This window comes from Saimiri boliviensis, chromosome 15 (assembly GCF_048565385.1).
Source record: "Saimiri boliviensis isolate mSaiBol1 chromosome 15, mSaiBol1.pri, whole genome shotgun sequence".
NCBI classification, from domain to species: domain Eukaryota; kingdom Metazoa; phylum Chordata; class Mammalia; order Primates; family Cebidae; genus Saimiri; species Saimiri boliviensis.
In genome coordinates, this window is record NC_133463.1 from 36,719,283 (window position 1) to 36,736,489 (window position 17,207).

Below are 17,207 nucleotides of genomic sequence, written 5' to 3' on the forward strand. Positions count from 1 at the left end.
CACCAAACCACAGGTGCCCGGGACCCGCCCCTCACGGTTCTTTTATGGAAGTCTCGCTTCCGGGAAGAGGTCATCCTCCCTTCTTTAAGTCTGTGGCTCTCAACACCCACGAGTGTGGGAATTACCAGCAGGCTGTGCAGAAGTCCAGGTGCTCAGGCCAGCCCCAGACCTACTGGGTCAGTGTGGGGAAGGGCAGGAACGCCTGCTGCTTTTTAAGCCACTGCAGGCGCTTGTGATGCAGTAGGCAGTTAGAAAAGTAAGTAATGACTGTCCTTATTCGGTTTGTCTGAAATTAAAGGTGGGGAGGACAAAACCCGGGAGGGATTGATTGCATCTACTGTTCTGCAAAAATGTCTAGCTCTGCTTCCCAAAAAAAGCCCTAATTATTTTTGTGCTTGAAATATAAAATACATAGGTTTATATATTTCAATATAATTTTTTAAAACAAATGTTAAGTTTTACTGAATGTTGTCACTGAACAAACTTGTGATGAGGAGGTATTTTAGAATGTGTGTCGCTTAAAAGAAAATCATAGGGCTCAAACTGCCACCAGGGTTATGCAATCTAAGAGTATATTAACCACTTTTAAGAATTGTGTGTTTTTCTCTTTTTTGAGCTTTTGACGGTTTGACAGGTTCATTTCATTTGAATGTTGGTTCTGAAAGTGAAGCATGCAGTTACTTTTCCATTAACATACATACCATTACCATTTTAAAGTACCTAAATTCCTGAAATCAGTGCTTAATTTTGCAACACATATACTAAACTAGAACCATACAGAGATTAGCATGGCCCCTGCCCAAGGATGTCACACAAATTTGTGAAGGGTTCCATATTTTTAAATATATGCACCTACTATGTAACCACAAAAATTTAAATAAACACATAAATTCCTAAAAGCTATGCCAATCCAATTCAGATAATTCTTTTCAATTTTTCAATTTTTTGGTGGGTATATAATATATATATTTATGGGGTACATAAGATTTTGATACAGGCATACAATAAGTAATAATCACATCAGGATAAATGGAGTATCTGTTACCTCAAACATTTGTCCTTTCTTCATGCTACAAACAATCCAATTATGCTCTTTTAGCTATTTTTAAATGTGCAATGAATTATCATTGACTATAGTCACTCTCTTGTGCTGTCAAATACTAGATCTAATTCTATCTAACTATATTTTTGTACCCATTAACCATCCCCACTTCGCTTGCTCATTCCCCACTACCCTGCTTAGCCTTGTAACCATCATTCTACTGTCTCCATTAGTTCAATTGTTTTGATTTTTATCTCGCACGAATAAGTGAGAACATGCAAAGTTTGTCATTCTGTGCCTGGCCTATTTCACTTAACATGATGACATCAGTTGTATCCATTTTGTTGCGGTTAACAGCATCTCATTTTTTTTTAATGGCTAACTGCTACTCTGTTGTGTACATAAACCACATTTTCTTTATTTGTCTGCTGATGGACGCTTAGGTTGCTTCCAAATCTTGGCTGTTGTGAACAGTGCTGCATTAAACATGGGAGTGCAGATATCTCTTAGATACACTGATTTCCTTTCTTTGGGGTATATACCTGGCAGTGGCATTGCTGGATCATGTCATAGCTCTATTTTTAGATTTTTGAGGAATCTCCAAACTGTTCTCCATAGTAGCTATACTAATTTACATTCCCCAGCAGTACACAATGGGTCTCTTTTCTCCACATCCTCCCAGCATTTGTTATTGCCTGTCTTTTGGATACAGGCCTTTTTAACTGCAATGAGGTGATATCTCATTGTAGTTTTGATTTGCATTTCTCTGATGATGAGTCATGTTGAGCACCTTTTGATATGCTTACTTGCCATTTCTATGTCTTTTTTGGATAAATGTCTATTAACATCTTTTGCCCATTAAAAAAAAAAAATTTTTTTAAGAGGTAGGATCTTGCTTTGTCACCCAGGCTGGAATGCAGTGGTTTGATCATAGCTCATGGTAGCCTCGAACTCCTGGGCTCAAGTAATCCCCCTGCTTCAGCCTCCTAAGTAGCTGGGACTAGAGGTGTGCACCACCACACCTGGCTAAATTTTCTTAAAATTTTCTTTTTTTGTAGAGGTGAGGTTTCTACAAAAACAAAAAACAACACACACACACACACACACACACACACACACACACACACTCAAACACACGGCCTGGCCATGCTGCCCAGGCTGGTCTTGAACTTCTGGTCTCAAGCAATCCTCTGGCCTTGGCCTCTCAAAGTGCTAGGATTACAGGTGTGAACCATTGTGCCTGGCCCTTTTGTCCTTTTTAAACACAGATTATTGTAATTTTTCCTGTTGAGATGTTCGAGCTCCTTATATAATCCGGTTATTTATCCCTTGTCAGATGAATAGTTTGCAAGTATTTTTTTCCCTTGTTCATTGTTTCCTTTGCTGTGCAGAAGCTTTTTAACTTGATGTGATCCCATTTGTCCATTTTTGCTTTGGATGCCTGTGCTCTTAGGGTATTACTCAACAATGCTTTGCCCAGCCCAGTGTTCTGAAGAGCTTCCTCAGTGTTTTCTTTTAGTAGTTTCATGGTTTCAGATCTTAGATTTAAGTCTTTAATCCATTTTGATTTGATTTTTGTGTATGATGAGTGGTGGGTCAAGATGGCCAGGGGGAGACCTATGTTAATTCTAGCTAAATAATTATAAGCTTGCTTGGCTCAGAGTACACTGAAGTTTATACGCCAAACTAAACTATATTATTAGTATCATCAAGTGTCAACAGGAGGCCTAAGGTAAAGATCAATAAAGTGCAATAACACTGTGGAACACCTCGGGGCAGTTGCAGAGCAGGCAATTTTGCTCTGGTCCCACAAATGCCTTCTCAACATGGAGACTGCATGAGGGTCTCGTAAAGAGGGCTTGTGCAAAGATCTCTGAGAAGGGAGGTGACCTCTGTTCATAAGGTCAGAGAGGGTCTTTGCAGATGGGAGCTGGCAAGGAGGAGAAAAGCCTTGCAGAGCAGAGATCATGGAATACCTCAGGCTCTGCCTAGGTTCTTGGAATATGGAGTGATTTTAATTGCTCATTGTCGTCAATGCTTGGAAGATAAAACCCCTTGATATATTGGGTGTGGTCAGATCTGGTGGCTCCTCATTCAGTATACTTATGATGCAGCTGCACCCCAATAACAATCAGTGATAAACTCAGAGTACTAGTTTAGCATGTCTTAGAACGATCTCAAGTGCTTCTCCCCCCAACCCCCCAACCCCGCCATTTACCTACCCCTTCACCCTTCCCTTCCATGCCCATAAGATCAATGAGATTATGCACATAATAAAAGTGTTTAGAGCCCAGAGCTTGGGGCCTGTGCCGTTCCCACGCTTGCTGGTCTCCTGTACCCATGCTGTAAATTTTACTCTTCTGTCTCTGTCTTTATTTCCTTTTCTCAATCCATCATCACTGCCGGGACTAAGGGCACCCACATACAATACCCAACAATGAGAGATAGAGGTATAGGTTCATTCTTCTGTATATGGCTATCCAGTTTTCCCAGCACCGTTTATTGAAGAGACTGTCCTTTCTCCAATGTATGTACTTGGCACCTTTGTCAAAAATGACTGTAGATGTATAGAGCTGTTTTTGGGTTCTCTATTCTGTTCCATTGTTGTTTTGTTTTGTTTTGTTTTTGAGACAGAGTCTGACTGTCACCCAGGCTGGAGTGCAGTGGTGGGATCTGGGCTCACGGTAACCTCTGACTCCTAAGTTAAAGTGATTCTTCTTTCTCAGCCTCCCGAGTAGGTGGGATTACAGGTGCATGCCACCATGCCCAGCTAATTTTTGTCTTTTTAGTAAAGACAAGGTTTCATCATGTTGGCTAGGCTGGTCTCGAACTTCTGGCCTCAAGTGATCTGCCCACTTTGGCCTCCTGAAATTCTCAAAGTACTAGCCTTCTGAAATTCTCAATACAGTTGTGAGCCACCAGGACCAGCTAATTTTTGTACTTTTAGTAGAGACACGGTTTCACCATGTTGGCCAGGCTGGTGTTGAACTCCTAACATGAAGATCCACCTGCCTCGGCATCCCAAAGTACTTGGATTACAGGCATGAGCCACTGTGCCTGGCCCTGTTCCAAAGCTCTTTGTGTCTCTTTTTATGCCAATATCATGTCATTCTGGTCACTATAGCTCTGTAGTATAATTTGAAGTCTGGTAATGTGATTGGTGATAGATATGGCTATTCTGAGTCTTTTGTGATTCTATATAAATTTTAGGATTGGTTTTTCTACTTATGTGAAGAATGTCAGGTATTTTGAAAGGATCACATTTAATCTGTAGATTATTTTGGGTAATATGGACATTGTAACAATATGGATACTTCCAATCTGTGAACATGTGATGTCTTTCCATTTTTTTGTATCCTTATCGATTTCTTACAGTTTTCACTGTAGAAATCTTTCACTTCTTTGATTAATTTCTAAGTAATTTATTTTATTTCTAGGTATTGTAAATGGAATTACTTTCTTGATTTCTTTTTCAGATTGTTCACTATTGGCAGTAGAAATAATACTGATTTTTATGTTTTCATTTTGTATCTTTCATCTTTACTGAATTTGTTCATCAGTTCTAATAGTTTTTTGGTGGAGTCTAGGTTTTTCCAAATGTAAAATCACGTCATCTGAAAAGGATAATTTGACTTCTTCCTTTCCAATATGGATACTCTTTATTTCTTTCTCTTGTCTGATTGCTATAGCTAGAACTTCTGGTACTATGGTGAACAGCAGTGGTGCAAGTGGGCATCTTTGTCATGTTCTAGGTATGACAGGAAAAGCTTTAAATTTTTCCTCATTCAGTATGAAACTAGCTGTGGATCTGTTGTATAGAGCTTTTATTACGTTGAGTTTTATACCCAGTTTGAGGGTTTGTATCATGAATGGATGTTGAATTTTGTCAAGTGCTTTTTCAGCATCAATTTAAATGATCATATGGTGTTTGTCCTTCATTCCATTGCTATGATGAATCACATTGTTGTGCATATCATGAACCATTCTTGCTTCTGGGGTAAATCCCACTTTGTCATGATGAATGATCTTTTTAATGCGTTGTTGACTGTACTTTGCTAATATTTTTGAGGCGTTTTACATCCGTATTTATCAGTGATATTGGCCTGCAGTTTATTTTTATTTCGTTTATTTATTTTGATGTGTCTGCCTGATTTGGCAACAGGATAATACTGGCCTCATAGAGTGAGTTTGAAAATAGTCCCTCCTTTTCTATTTTTTGGAATAGTTTGAGTAGGATTGGTATTAGTTGTTTAAATGTTTGGCAGAATTCAGCAGTGAAGCCAATGGGTCCCAGGCTTTTCTTTGCTGGGAGATTTTTTTTATTATTATTATGGCTTTGATTTCATTACTTGTTATTGGTCTGCTCAGGTTTTGGATTTCCTCATGTTTAAATTCTGGTAGGTTGTATGTGTCTAGGAATTTATTCATTTCTTCTAGGTTTTTATTTATTGGCATATAATTGCTCATAGTAGCCACTAATGATGCTTTAAATTTTTGCAGTATTAATTATAATAATGTCTCCTTTTTTGTCTTTGATTTTATTTATGTGGTTCTTCTCTCTTTTTTTCTCAGTCTGGCTAAAGGTTTGTCAATTTTGTTTGTTTTTTTAAAAACTGATGTTTTGTTTCATTGATCTTGTTTATTGTTTTCTTTGTTTCAATTCCATTTATCTCTGCTCCGATCTTTATTATTTATTTTCTTCTATTAATTTGCAGTTGGTTTGCTTTTGCTTTTCTGCTTCTTTAAAATGAATCACTAGATAGTTTATTTGAAGTGTTTCTATTTTTTTGATAATAGCATATAGCTGTAAACTTTCCTCTTAGTACTGCTTTTGCTGTCTTCCATGTTTTGATATATTGTGCTTCCATTATGGTGTGTTTCAAAAGAAGTTGCAGTTTTAATCTTAATTTCTTCATTGACTCAGTGGTCATTCAAGAGCATATTATTAATTTCCATGTGTTTGTATAGTTTCCAAAATTCTTCCTGTTATTAATTTCTAGTTGTATTCCACTGTGGTGTGAGAAGGTACTTTATATTATTACACTTCAAATTTTTGGATGTTTTAAGAAAATGTTATATAAATATCTATTAGGTCCGTTTGTTACATCATGCAGATTAAGTCCAACGTTTCTTTGTGTAATTTCTGTTGGAATGATTCATTCAGTGCTGAAAGTGAAGTGTTGATATCCCCAGCTATTATTCAATTGGAGTCCATCTCTCTTTAGCACTAATAATATTTGTTTTAGATACTTGGTTGCTCCAGTGTTGGGTGCATATATATTTAAAATTGTTATATCCTCTTGCTGAATTGACCTCTTTATTATTATATAGTGAGCTTCTTTGTCTCTTTATAGTTTTTGTCTTGAAATCTATTTTGGCTGCTGTAAGTATATCTATTTCCACTCTTTTCTGGTTTCTATTTGCATGGAATATGTTTTTGAATCCTTTTTATTTTCAGTCTATATATTTCTTTATAGGTGAAGTATGTTTCTAGTAACCAACAGATTGTTGGATCTTCTTTTTATCCATTTAGCCACTCTGTGTCTTTTGATTAGTCCTTTTACATTCAATGTTATTATTCTCAAGTAAGGTCTTACTGCTGCCATTTTGTTGTTTTTTGGTTGCTTTGTGGTCTTCTCTTCCTTCTTTTTTTTTTTTTTTTTTTTGAGACGGAGTTTCGCTCTCGTTACCCAGGCTGGAGTGCAATGGCGCGATCTCGGCTCACTGCAACCTCCGCCTCCTGGGTTGAGGCAATTCTCCTGCCTCAGCCTCCTGAGTAGCTGGGATTACAGGCACGTGCCACCATGCCCAGCTAACTTTTTGTATTTTTAGTAGAGACGGGGTTTCACTTTGTTGACCAGGATGGTCTTGATCTCTTGACCTCGTGATCCACCCGCCTCGACCTCCCAAAGTGCTGGGATTACAGGCTTGAGCCACCGCGCCCGGCTTTGGTCTTCTCTTCCTTCTTTCCTTCCTTCCTGTCTTCCTTTTAGTGAAGGTGACTTTCTCTAGTGGTATGTTTTAATTTCTTGCTTTTTGTTTTTTTGTGATTACATTGTGTGTTTTTTGATTTCAGATTACCATGAGGCTTGCAAATAACATCATATTTCTTTATCCTTGAGCTTCAGGAGTTTGATTATTATTTTGAACTTGTGATAACACTGATTGCATAAACAAACAAGCAAGCCAAAAGAAAACTAATAAAAACTCTACCCTTTAACTCAGTTTCCCTGCTTTTTAACTTTTTCATTTCTATTTATATCTTACTATATTATCTATGTCTTGAGAAGTTATTGTAATCTTATCTCTTTTTTTAACTGGATCGTCTTTTATTCTTTCTGCATAAGATATTAGTAGTTTACCGCCCACAGTTGCAGTGCTATGATATTCTGTGTTTTCTGTGTACTTACTATTACCAGGTAGTTTGTTTGTTTGTTTTGTTTGTTTGTTTGTTTTGAGATGGAGTCTCCCTCTGTTACCCAGACAATAGCACTATCTTGGCCTACTGCAACCTCTGGCTCCTGGGTTCAAGCGATTCTTCCACCTCAGCCTCCCAAGTAGCTGGGATTACAGGTGCACACCACCACACCTGGCTAATTTTTGTAGAAACGGGGTTTCATTATGTTGGCCAGGCTGGTCTTGAATTCCTGACCTCAAGTGATCTGCCTGCCTCGGCCTCTCAAAATGCTGGGATTATAGGTGTGAGCCACTGTACCCAGCGTACCAGTATTATACCTTCAAGTGATTTCTTATTGCTCATTAACATCCTTTTGTTTCAGATTGAAGAACTCCCTTTAACATTTCCTATAAGATAGGTCTGGTGTTGATGAAATCTCTCAGCTTACGGGGCGTGGTGGCTTATGCCTGTAGTTCTAGCACTTTGGGAGGCTGAGGTGGGTGGATCACCTGGGGCAGGAGTTCGAGACCAGCCTGGCTGACATGGCGAAACCCCATCTCTACTAAAAATTATAAAAATTATCCATGTATAGCCAGGCACAGTGGCTCATGCCTGTAATCCTAGCACTTTTGGGGGGCTGAGATAGGTGGATCAGAGGTCAGGGGTTCGAGACCAGCCCGACCAACATGGTAAAATCCGGTCTCTACTTAAAAATGCAAAAATTAGCCGGGCATGGTCGTGCACATCTGTAATATTAGCTACTTATATCTCCTGAGGTAGAAGAATTGCTTAAACCTGGGAGGCAGAGGTTGCGGTGAGCCAAGAAGGTGCCATTGTACTCCAGCCTGGGTGACAGAGCAAGACTCCACCTCAAAAAAAAAAAAACAATTACCTGAGTGTGGTGGCAGACACCTGTAATCTCAGCTACTGGGGAGGCTGAGGCAAGAGAATCGCTTGAACGCAGGAGGTGGAGGTTGCAGTAAGCCAAGATCGTGCCACTGTACTCCAGCCTGGGCAACAAGAATGTAACTGTCTCAAAAGAAGAAGAAGAAGAAAAAATAAATCCCTCAGCTTTTGTTTGCCTGTGGATGTTTTTATTTCTCATTCATGTTTGAAGGATATTTTTGCTAGATAGACTATTCTAGGGTAGAAATCTTTTACCTTCAGAACTTTAAATGTGTCATGCCACTCTCTCCCGCCTGGAAGGTTTCCACTGAAAAGTCTGTGGCCACACATGGAAGCTCCATTGTATGTTACTTGCTTTTCTTCTCTTCTACTTTTAGGATCCTCTTTGTCCTTGACATTTGGGAGTTTGATTATTGAATGCGTTGGGTAGTCTTCTTTGGGTTAATTCTGCTGGGTGTTCTGTAGCCTTCTTGTACTTGGTATTGACATCTTCCTCTTAAGTTTGGGTTTTGGAAGTTCTATGTTATTATCTTTTTGAATACACTTTTTTATTCTTTTGCATAAAATCCAGATCCTGCACAACCTTTGGATATACTTTCTACGCCTATTTCTCTCTAGACATACGCCCAAGGCTAATAATTCTTAGATTTGCCCTTTTGAGGCTGTTTTTTAGATCTTGTAGGTGTGCTTCATTGTTTTTTATTCTTTTTAGTCTCCTCTGACTGTGTATTTTCAAATAGCCTGTCTTCAGGCTCTCTCATTCTGCTTGATCTGTTCTGATGTTAAGTGGCTGTGCTGTCTTCAGCATGTCAGTTACATTTTTCACCCCCAGAATTTCTGCTTGATTTTTTTTTTTGCTCATTTTAATCTCTTTGTTATATTTATCTGATAGGATTTTGAATTCCTTCCTGTGTCTTCTCTGTGTTATCTTGAATTTCTTTGAGATTTCTCAAAACACATATTTTGAATTCTTTTTGAAAGATCACATAACTCTGTCTTTGTGGAACAGGAATTTTTCACTGGGGCCTCATTTAGTTCATTTGACGATACTCTGTTTCCCTGGATGGTCTTGATGCTTGGGGATGTTCATTAGTGTCTGGGCATTGAAGAGTTAAGTGTTTATTGTTGTCTTTGCAGTGTGGGCTTGTTTGTACTCACCCTTCTTGGGAAGACTTTTCAGTTATTCAAAAGGACTTGGGTATTGTGATCCAAGTTTTTGCAGCTGTATCGGGATTAGAGGACATTCCAAGTCCAGTAACACAATGACTCTTGCAGACTGAAAGAGCTACTGCCTTGGTGGACTTGAATAAGATCCTGTAGAGGCTGGGTGCGGTGGCTCATGCCTGTAATACCAGCACTTTGGGAGGCTAAGGCAGGCGGATCACCTGAGGTCGAAGGTTTGAGATCAACCTGACCAACATGGAGAAACCCTGTCTCTACTAAAAATACAAAAATTGGCCGGGCATGGTGGTGCATGCCTGTAATCCCAGCTACTCGGGAGGCTGAGACAGGAGAATCACTTGAACCCGGGAGGCGGAAGTTTCAGTAAGCCGAGATCGCGCCATTGTACTCCAGCCTGGGCAACAAAAACAAGACTCCATCTCAAAAAATAAAATAAAATAAAATAAAAGATCTGGTAGAATTCTCTGGATTGCCAGGCAGAGCCTCTTGTTCTCTTCCCTTACTTTCTCCAAAACAAATGGAGTCTTTTTCTCTGCTGAGCTGTCTGGAGCTGCAGGAAGTGTTGCACAAGCACCCCCATGGCTACCACCACTGTTACTGCACTGGGAAAGACCTAAAGCCAGCACAGCAGAGTCTCATCCAAGACCCATGGTGACCACTTCCTGCCTACCACTTGGGTTCAGTCAGGGTTCTAGGCCTCTACAGTCAGCAGGTGGCAAAGCCAGCTAGGCTGTATCCTTTCCTTCAGGGTAGTAAGGGCCCTCTGGTCCTAGGTGGGTTCAGAGCATGTAGGAGCTGGAGCATGGAGTTGGAAACCTTAGGAATCTACTGTGGCTGAGCTGTACCCAAGCCACAAGACGAAGTCTTCCCATTCTCCCCTTCCCTTTCCACAAGCATAGGAATCTCTCCTCATGACCACTGCTACCCCAGGCATGCATGCAGCAGGTACTACCTGGCTACCCGCTTTATTCATTCAAGGCCCAAGGGCTCTTCAGTCAATTTTGTAAGTGCAGCCAGGCCTGAGACTCATCAGGGCACTGGACTCTTCTCTGGCACAAGGCAAGTCCAGAAATGCCATCTAAGAGACAAAGCCTGGAATCTGGGAACCCCAAGAGCCCACATGATGCTCTACCCCACTGTGGCTGAGCTGGTACCTAAGCTGCAAAACAGAGTCCCCTTTATTCTTCCTTCTGCTTTTCTCAAGTAAGAATCTCTCCTTGTAGCCACCACACCTGGGAATATGCTTGGTCACACTTGAAGCTAGTATAGCACTGGGTCTCACCCAAGGCCTGCAGCAAGTACTATCTGGTTACCACTGCTGATTTTTCAGCGCCCAAGGGTTCTTTAGTCAACAAGTGATGAATCCTGCCAGGACTGGGTCATTCCCTTCAAGGCAGCAGGTTCCCTTCTGGCCCATGGTAGGTCTAGAAATGTCATCCTGGAGCTAGACCTTGCCATGGGGGCCTCAGGACTCTGCCTGATGCCCTGTCCTATTGTGGCTGAGCTTGTATCCAAGATGCAAGACCATATCCTCTTTACTCTTCCCTCTCCTTTCCTCAAGCAGAAGGAAGGTGTCTCTTTGGAGCTCTGCTCCCTGGGGTTAGGGGAAGGTTGGCGTAAGCATTCTGTTGGTCACCCTGGCTGGTGCCTCACTAGGTCATGCGCCTCCCATGTCCATTGACCCTGAGCCCAGCACAGCACGAGGACTTGCCTAGAAATCACAGTGCTTATGGCCTAGAGCACCGTTCAACTTTATTTAGGACCCCAGAGCACTTTAGCCTGTGGTATGAGGTCTGCTGGAATGTATTCTGAGCACTGGGATGGGCGAGTCCCCTCTGGTTAGGGCAGGTCTGGATGATCCCTTTATTGCTGCTGCCTGAGTTCTGCCTGGTGGTGTTTTCTGCTAGTTCCCATGCCAGTTTCCTCAATCATTGCACTCTTCCTCCTCCAAGTGCACGGGTTCTCTCTCGGCACCACAGGGCCACTGCCAGGAAATGGGGAAGGGTTTGTGTCAGCAGTGCAAGACTGTTTTTCTACTCTCTTCAGGGCCTCTTTCAGTGATATGAAGTTCAGAACATATACTGTGATCACTCCTGTGATTTTTGTTTCTCATGAAAGTAATTTTTTCTATGGCTGGTTGTTTAATCTGATGTTCCTGCAGGCAGGGTGATTGGTCGAGGCTTCTATTTGGCCATCTTGCTCTGCCTCCTCCCCAATCCAGATAATTTAAATAATATCTGACACTTTCAGAATGTTTATAAGAACTTTGTATAAATTGTTCCTTTCTGTCTTTGTTTTTAAGTGTTCTTACAGTATTTTCAGGTTAAATAATAAACCAGGCATATCAAATTTTAGCCTTAATCTTAGCTTTGGATTTAACCACGTGAACTTGTCATGGTTTGCACTTGATAATGACTTGTGATTAAAGCAGGCCACATGATTACATAGAGGATTATTCTTATAGCAAATGGGTTATATCAGTATTTTCGTATTTTTATTTTGAAGTTGTAGGGGAGGTCTTATTTAAATATAAAACCCAGAGTTGGTGAAATTGTAGGGAAACAACTCACATCTTGTTTGCTGAGAGTGCAAATTGGTATATAAGCTAAAACTCCCAATACTTACATGATAGGAACTCAGTCCTCCTTTCAGTGCCCTCAATAGTAAATTTACAGTAGGGATTATCTCACACACCTAACCATGCCAGCTCATAGTACCTTCTCAGTCTCCAGCGTCACCTGTTGTAAAAGCCTTACTGAACAACTCTTCTTACTGATATATAATGGGCCAGCATTTTATATGTTAAATTGTAACATAGTGGCTAGGAGGATTGTCTGTGTTGGAATCCTTACTCTACTAGCTGTGTGATCTTGGTTAACTTACTTAGCACCTCTGAGCATCAATTCCTCATCTATAAAAAGAGGATAATAGAATTTACCTTATTGGTTGTAAGGATTAAATAAGGAAACTTTTATAAAACATCATAGTGTTGGCTCATGTTGATCACTAAATAAAGGTTAGTTTTTTTTTTTTTTTTTTTTTTTTTTTTTTTGAGACGGAGTTTCACTCTTGTTACCCAGGCTGGAGTGCAATGGCGCGATCTCGGTTCACCACAACCTCCGCCTCCTGGGTTCAGGCAATTCTCCTGCCTCAGCCTCCTGAGTAGCTGGGATCACAGGCACGCGCCACCATGCCCAGCTAATTTTTTGTATTTTTAGTAGAGGCGGGGTTTCACCATGTTGACCAGGATGGTCTCGATCTCTCGACCTCGTGATCCACCCGCCTCGGCCTCCCAAAGTGCTGGGATTACAGGCTTGAGCCACTGCGCCCGGCCAAATAAAGGTTAGTTTTTACAATTATCAATATTGTAAAATAGCTTTATGTTTTCTAATAGCAAAATTCTGGAAAGTATGTGCTGGGCACTAAACTGTGTCTACCTCAAAATTCTTATGTTGACGCCCTAGCGCCCAGTGGTTACTGTATTGGAGATGGGGCCTCAAAGGCCTGTAAGGAGATAATTAAGGTTAAATGAGGCTGTAAGGGTGGGGTCCTAATCTGATAGGGTTGGTGCCATATAGGAAGATGAAGAAGCACCAGAGATCACTTATTCTCTCTCTTCAAGAAAGTGACAAACTGGGAACAGAGCAATCACCAGGAACCAAATTGACTGGCAATCAGCCAATCGTTGATCTTGGATTTCCAGGCTCCAGAACTGTGAGAAAATAAATTCCTGTTGTTTAAGCCACTCTAGGGTATTTTGTTATGGCAGCCTGAGATGACTAAGATAGTATGTTTATGCATTTTCCAAAAGCAAATAAATAATTCTAATGTAAACTATTCAGGGTAAACTGTTGTATTTCATAAATTCTGGGCAAATATGTCAATGGACCATGTCATAAAAGGCCGTAATTTGGCAGCATAAGACTCACGGGGTTCTAGTAAACGTAATATCTGACACTTTCAGAATGTTTATAACTAGTGTCAGCATATATAAATTTTTGCTTCATGTCTTCATTTTCATTTTGAGTTTTCTTGCAGTATATTCAGATCAAATAGTAAAGTGGGTATATCAAATTTTAGGCTCAACCTGGTTTACATTCAGATGTTTCTCCTTTATTAACTTGAAGCTCTGGGAAGCTCATATGCCTTTCAGATTTATAATCCTCAAGCCCATTGATACTTTTTGGTACACTGAATACCTCTGTTTAGCTGTCAGCTTGGAATTCTCATCAGTTAAATTATCTGTCTAGATGGCAAATAGTAGGAATGCTTCCCTGAGTACATACAAAATTGAGGTCAGGGGCTGTGCTGGGAACTTAAATGAGCTTTGGCCCTGCAGTTTGGCCTCAGAGGACAAAAAGAAAAATACCAAGGAGGCATCTTGCTGAAAAGTACAGTTCATTTTTGTGACTATTGTAGCAGACAGGCTCAGTTACAGAGAACAGAATTCATGGAATTCACTGTAGTTAATTTAAGGATAAAAATAATTTCTCAACAGGTATTATATATTCTGCTGAATCATAGGAGGACTGAAGAAATGTATAACTCACAGAAAAATGCCTATCACACTGTAAGAGCAAGCCACCAAAGGAGCTGCTGTCTGTCTTTGAACAAAAAGCTGCCTGTAAAACCAGAAAGCTGCAGCTGCAGCTGCTGACTCCAAAATTATACTGGACATGTAACATTTTCATTTTTTTATCATCTGTCTCCCTCTACTACAAAGTCAGTTCGAGAAGTCAGGAACTTTCTTCCTTGTTCACGGTTGCATACACAGCACTGAGAATGAATCTTGACTTGTAGTTGGAGTGAATGCTCGCAATCATAGGTAGCACTCACCCAGTAAACCCAGCAGGGCTGATGTTGGATAAACCCTTTAGCTAAATGGAAGGCATAAACATGAGTCATGAAAGATTTATTTCTCTGTCTCATAGCCTGTAAGGTCAGTTGGTAGGCTCTGTTTGCGTTACTACAAGATTAAAGAAAAGAGGAGAAGTAGAGAACAGCAGAGAAAGAAAAGATAAATCCTAAGAGTTAATCTACATTTTCAACATCAGAATAGTAGAAGTTCCAGAAAGTGAGAAAAGAGAAAGTGGTTGGATGAAACTTGCTTACTAAGAAAAAAGTTTCAGAACTAAAGGGAGACATGATTCTGCAAATGTAGAAGACCTACTAAGTACTGAACAGAAAAACGAATAAAATGTATATAGACAGATGTATCATGAAATTTAAGGATAGCAAGAATGAAGAGAGGATTCTAAAAGCTTCCAGGGAGAAAGTTCAAGTCCTCCATAAAGGAATGAGAATCAGGCTGGCAACAAACTTTTTTGGGTGAGTATTAAGATACAAGGAATCCTGAAAGTTCCTAGGAGAAATGATTTTGAACTTTGAATTCCTTTTTTTTTTGTCCACACAGGATCTCACTCTGTTGCCCAGGCTGGTATTTAGTGGCCCAGCCATGGCTTACTAAAGCCTTGACCTCCTGGGGCTAAGTGATCCTCCCATGTCTGCCTTCTGAGTGGCTGGGACTACAGACATGAGCCACCATGCCAGCTAATTTTTTTACTTTTTATAGAGACAGGGTCTCACTGAGTTGCACAGCCTGGTCTTCACCTCCTGGGTTCAAGCTATCATCCCTCCTTGGCTTCCCAAAATATTGAGATTACAGGTGTGAGCCACCACCCCTCCTGAACTTGGAATTCTATACCATGCGGGCAGAATTCTGATAAACTACTGATAAAATATGCGGGCATACTGAAAAAGAAAATGAAACTTTTGAGAAAGCTTTGCCTCACTATTCTTTTTTAGGATGTTTCTTGAGAACATAGGCCAGCAAAACAAGAGATTTGTTGAAGGAAATGGAGTGGATTGGGTCTGTGAAACAGTGGAACAAATTCATAAATGCAATGAACACAAGTTCCAGGATGATGTTTGTGCAAGAGGAAGCCTGCCTATCCAGATTGAAAGACTTCAGAACTGTAAGAAAGAACTGCCTGTAGGAAAAAAAGGAAAAAAAAAATTCTGGATGCTAGTGTTCTGGAAATGTTAGAAAAACCTAGTGTAATGATGCCATAAAGGTAGACAATCCAAGACAAAGTAAAAAGGCAATTTATAATTTAGTTGAGTGGGGTATATGATAAAAAGTTGTACAAGTAGAGACATAGAAGGTAACTTTGCTGGACAGTGAATACTGTTTACACAGATGTAACATAAACATCATTTATTGATTTTCAGAAATACAGTCCACCTGTAGGCAGAGCAAGCAAGTATTGCTTAACTATAGTTACAGAACAGGTTGTAAGTGTGAAACATGATGGTGTAATAAAGGAACCAGAGATGAAGACAAGGGGAAGGGATACAAAATTCTTACCTGGCAAAGTGAAGAGATATAGTTTATATTGAAGCAAGAACTGTGAGTTTAATTATATGATTTAAACTTGGAAATGTATTAAGTGAAATTCTGACTAGTGATATAATTTATTAGTTGTTATGAGTAGGGAAAATTTGGGGTGGTTTAATGTAGTTCAATCTTTATCTATCTTGGCAGGACGTGAGTATGCAACAACTAAGATTGAGGCATCAAAACTTTGCAGCATGAGCAGATTATTTACAGATAGGGTAACTAAAAGCAATGATATAAATGTGGTTGTCTCTGGGAAACAACATTGGAGGGGTTGGGAAGGGAAAGGTTGGGGGCCTGTTGCTTTTTGCATTCAGCTCCCTTGAATTCATTTGTTCTTTCATTTAACAGACACTTCCTGTGGGCCAAAAATGTGCCAAACACACGTAAATCAAATAGACTTTGCTGAAGATTTGTGGAGACAGGATATTTTCTGTCACAACAGTGCCAGAATTTAAAATTGAATATTAGAGAGGCTTGTTCTTAAAACTTTTTGCTAGGCACTTTATGCCAACCATGTTGCTATCCTCTTCTCTCTGTTCATCTTACATTCTTACTCTCTAACACCGTTTTCAGTAATCTCAAATCCATATACAGTCTTGTTTGTTGGTGTTACGGGGAACTCACAAATGGAGCCATAAAGGAGAAATACGACCTCTCCTATGTTTCACTTCCAGTGGGGTTCGCGGAAGGTCCCAGATTTCTGTGAAGGGGATTTGTGGTTTTGGAGTTTCAGATAGTGATGACTCGAGCAGCAAGCCTGATGAGTATATTGAGCAGACTACTAAGAATAGGAATGAAAACACAAAAAACAACACCCTTCTCTTTCTCACCTATACCAGAATAGTGGTTCTCAGCCCTGGCTGCATATTAGAATCACCCAAGGAGCTTTTAAAAACATCAGTGCCCAGGCACCACCTCTTTCTCTTTTGACTTTCTTCTCCCCAACTCCCACCAGTACCTAATAAATTGAAAATCTAAAGGGACCTCAGTCTCATGATTCAAATCATTAATATAAAATTCACATGCAATTTCTGCACAATTGATTGAATTGGGCAAAACAAATTAGAGCATCAGACCACTTTGTCGACAATTTTCATTCTAATATTCTAAGGAAGAGAACTTGCTCCTTAGAATTTTGCATTGGCTCTTCCCTCTGCCTGGGACACTTTCCCTTCCTGCATGCATAGCTAACTTCCTCACCTACTCAATGAGACTGACCTGCCCTCATTGCAAAGTGGCACTCCCAAGCTCACTCTGCTCTACTTTCTTTTTATCATAGC

The 17,207-nt window shown here is 40.1% G+C and overlaps 1 long non-coding RNA gene and 1 other non-coding gene across 6 annotated transcripts in view; both read left to right on the top strand.

Moving 5' to 3' along the window:
* Window positions 1-56: 56 nt before the first annotated feature.
* Window positions 57-17,207, top strand: part of LOC120362170 (uncharacterized) — a 108,128-nt gene continuing 90,977 nt past the window's right edge. For 3 of the 5 annotated variants that reach the window (XR_012514088.1, XR_012514084.1, XR_012514085.1), the window contains exon 1: window positions 5,690-15,502. This is a non-coding gene — a long non-coding RNA (uncharacterized LOC120362170). Of the gene's footprint in view, window positions 257-5,689; window positions 15,503-17,207 lie in introns of those variants that run through there. The other 2 variants (XR_012514087.1, XR_012514086.1) reach the window with 1 other exon arrangement.
* Window positions 738-840, top strand: LOC120362398 (U6 spliceosomal RNA). The gene has a single exon (XR_005578312.1). It is a non-coding gene; the product is annotated as a U6 spliceosomal RNA (small nuclear RNA).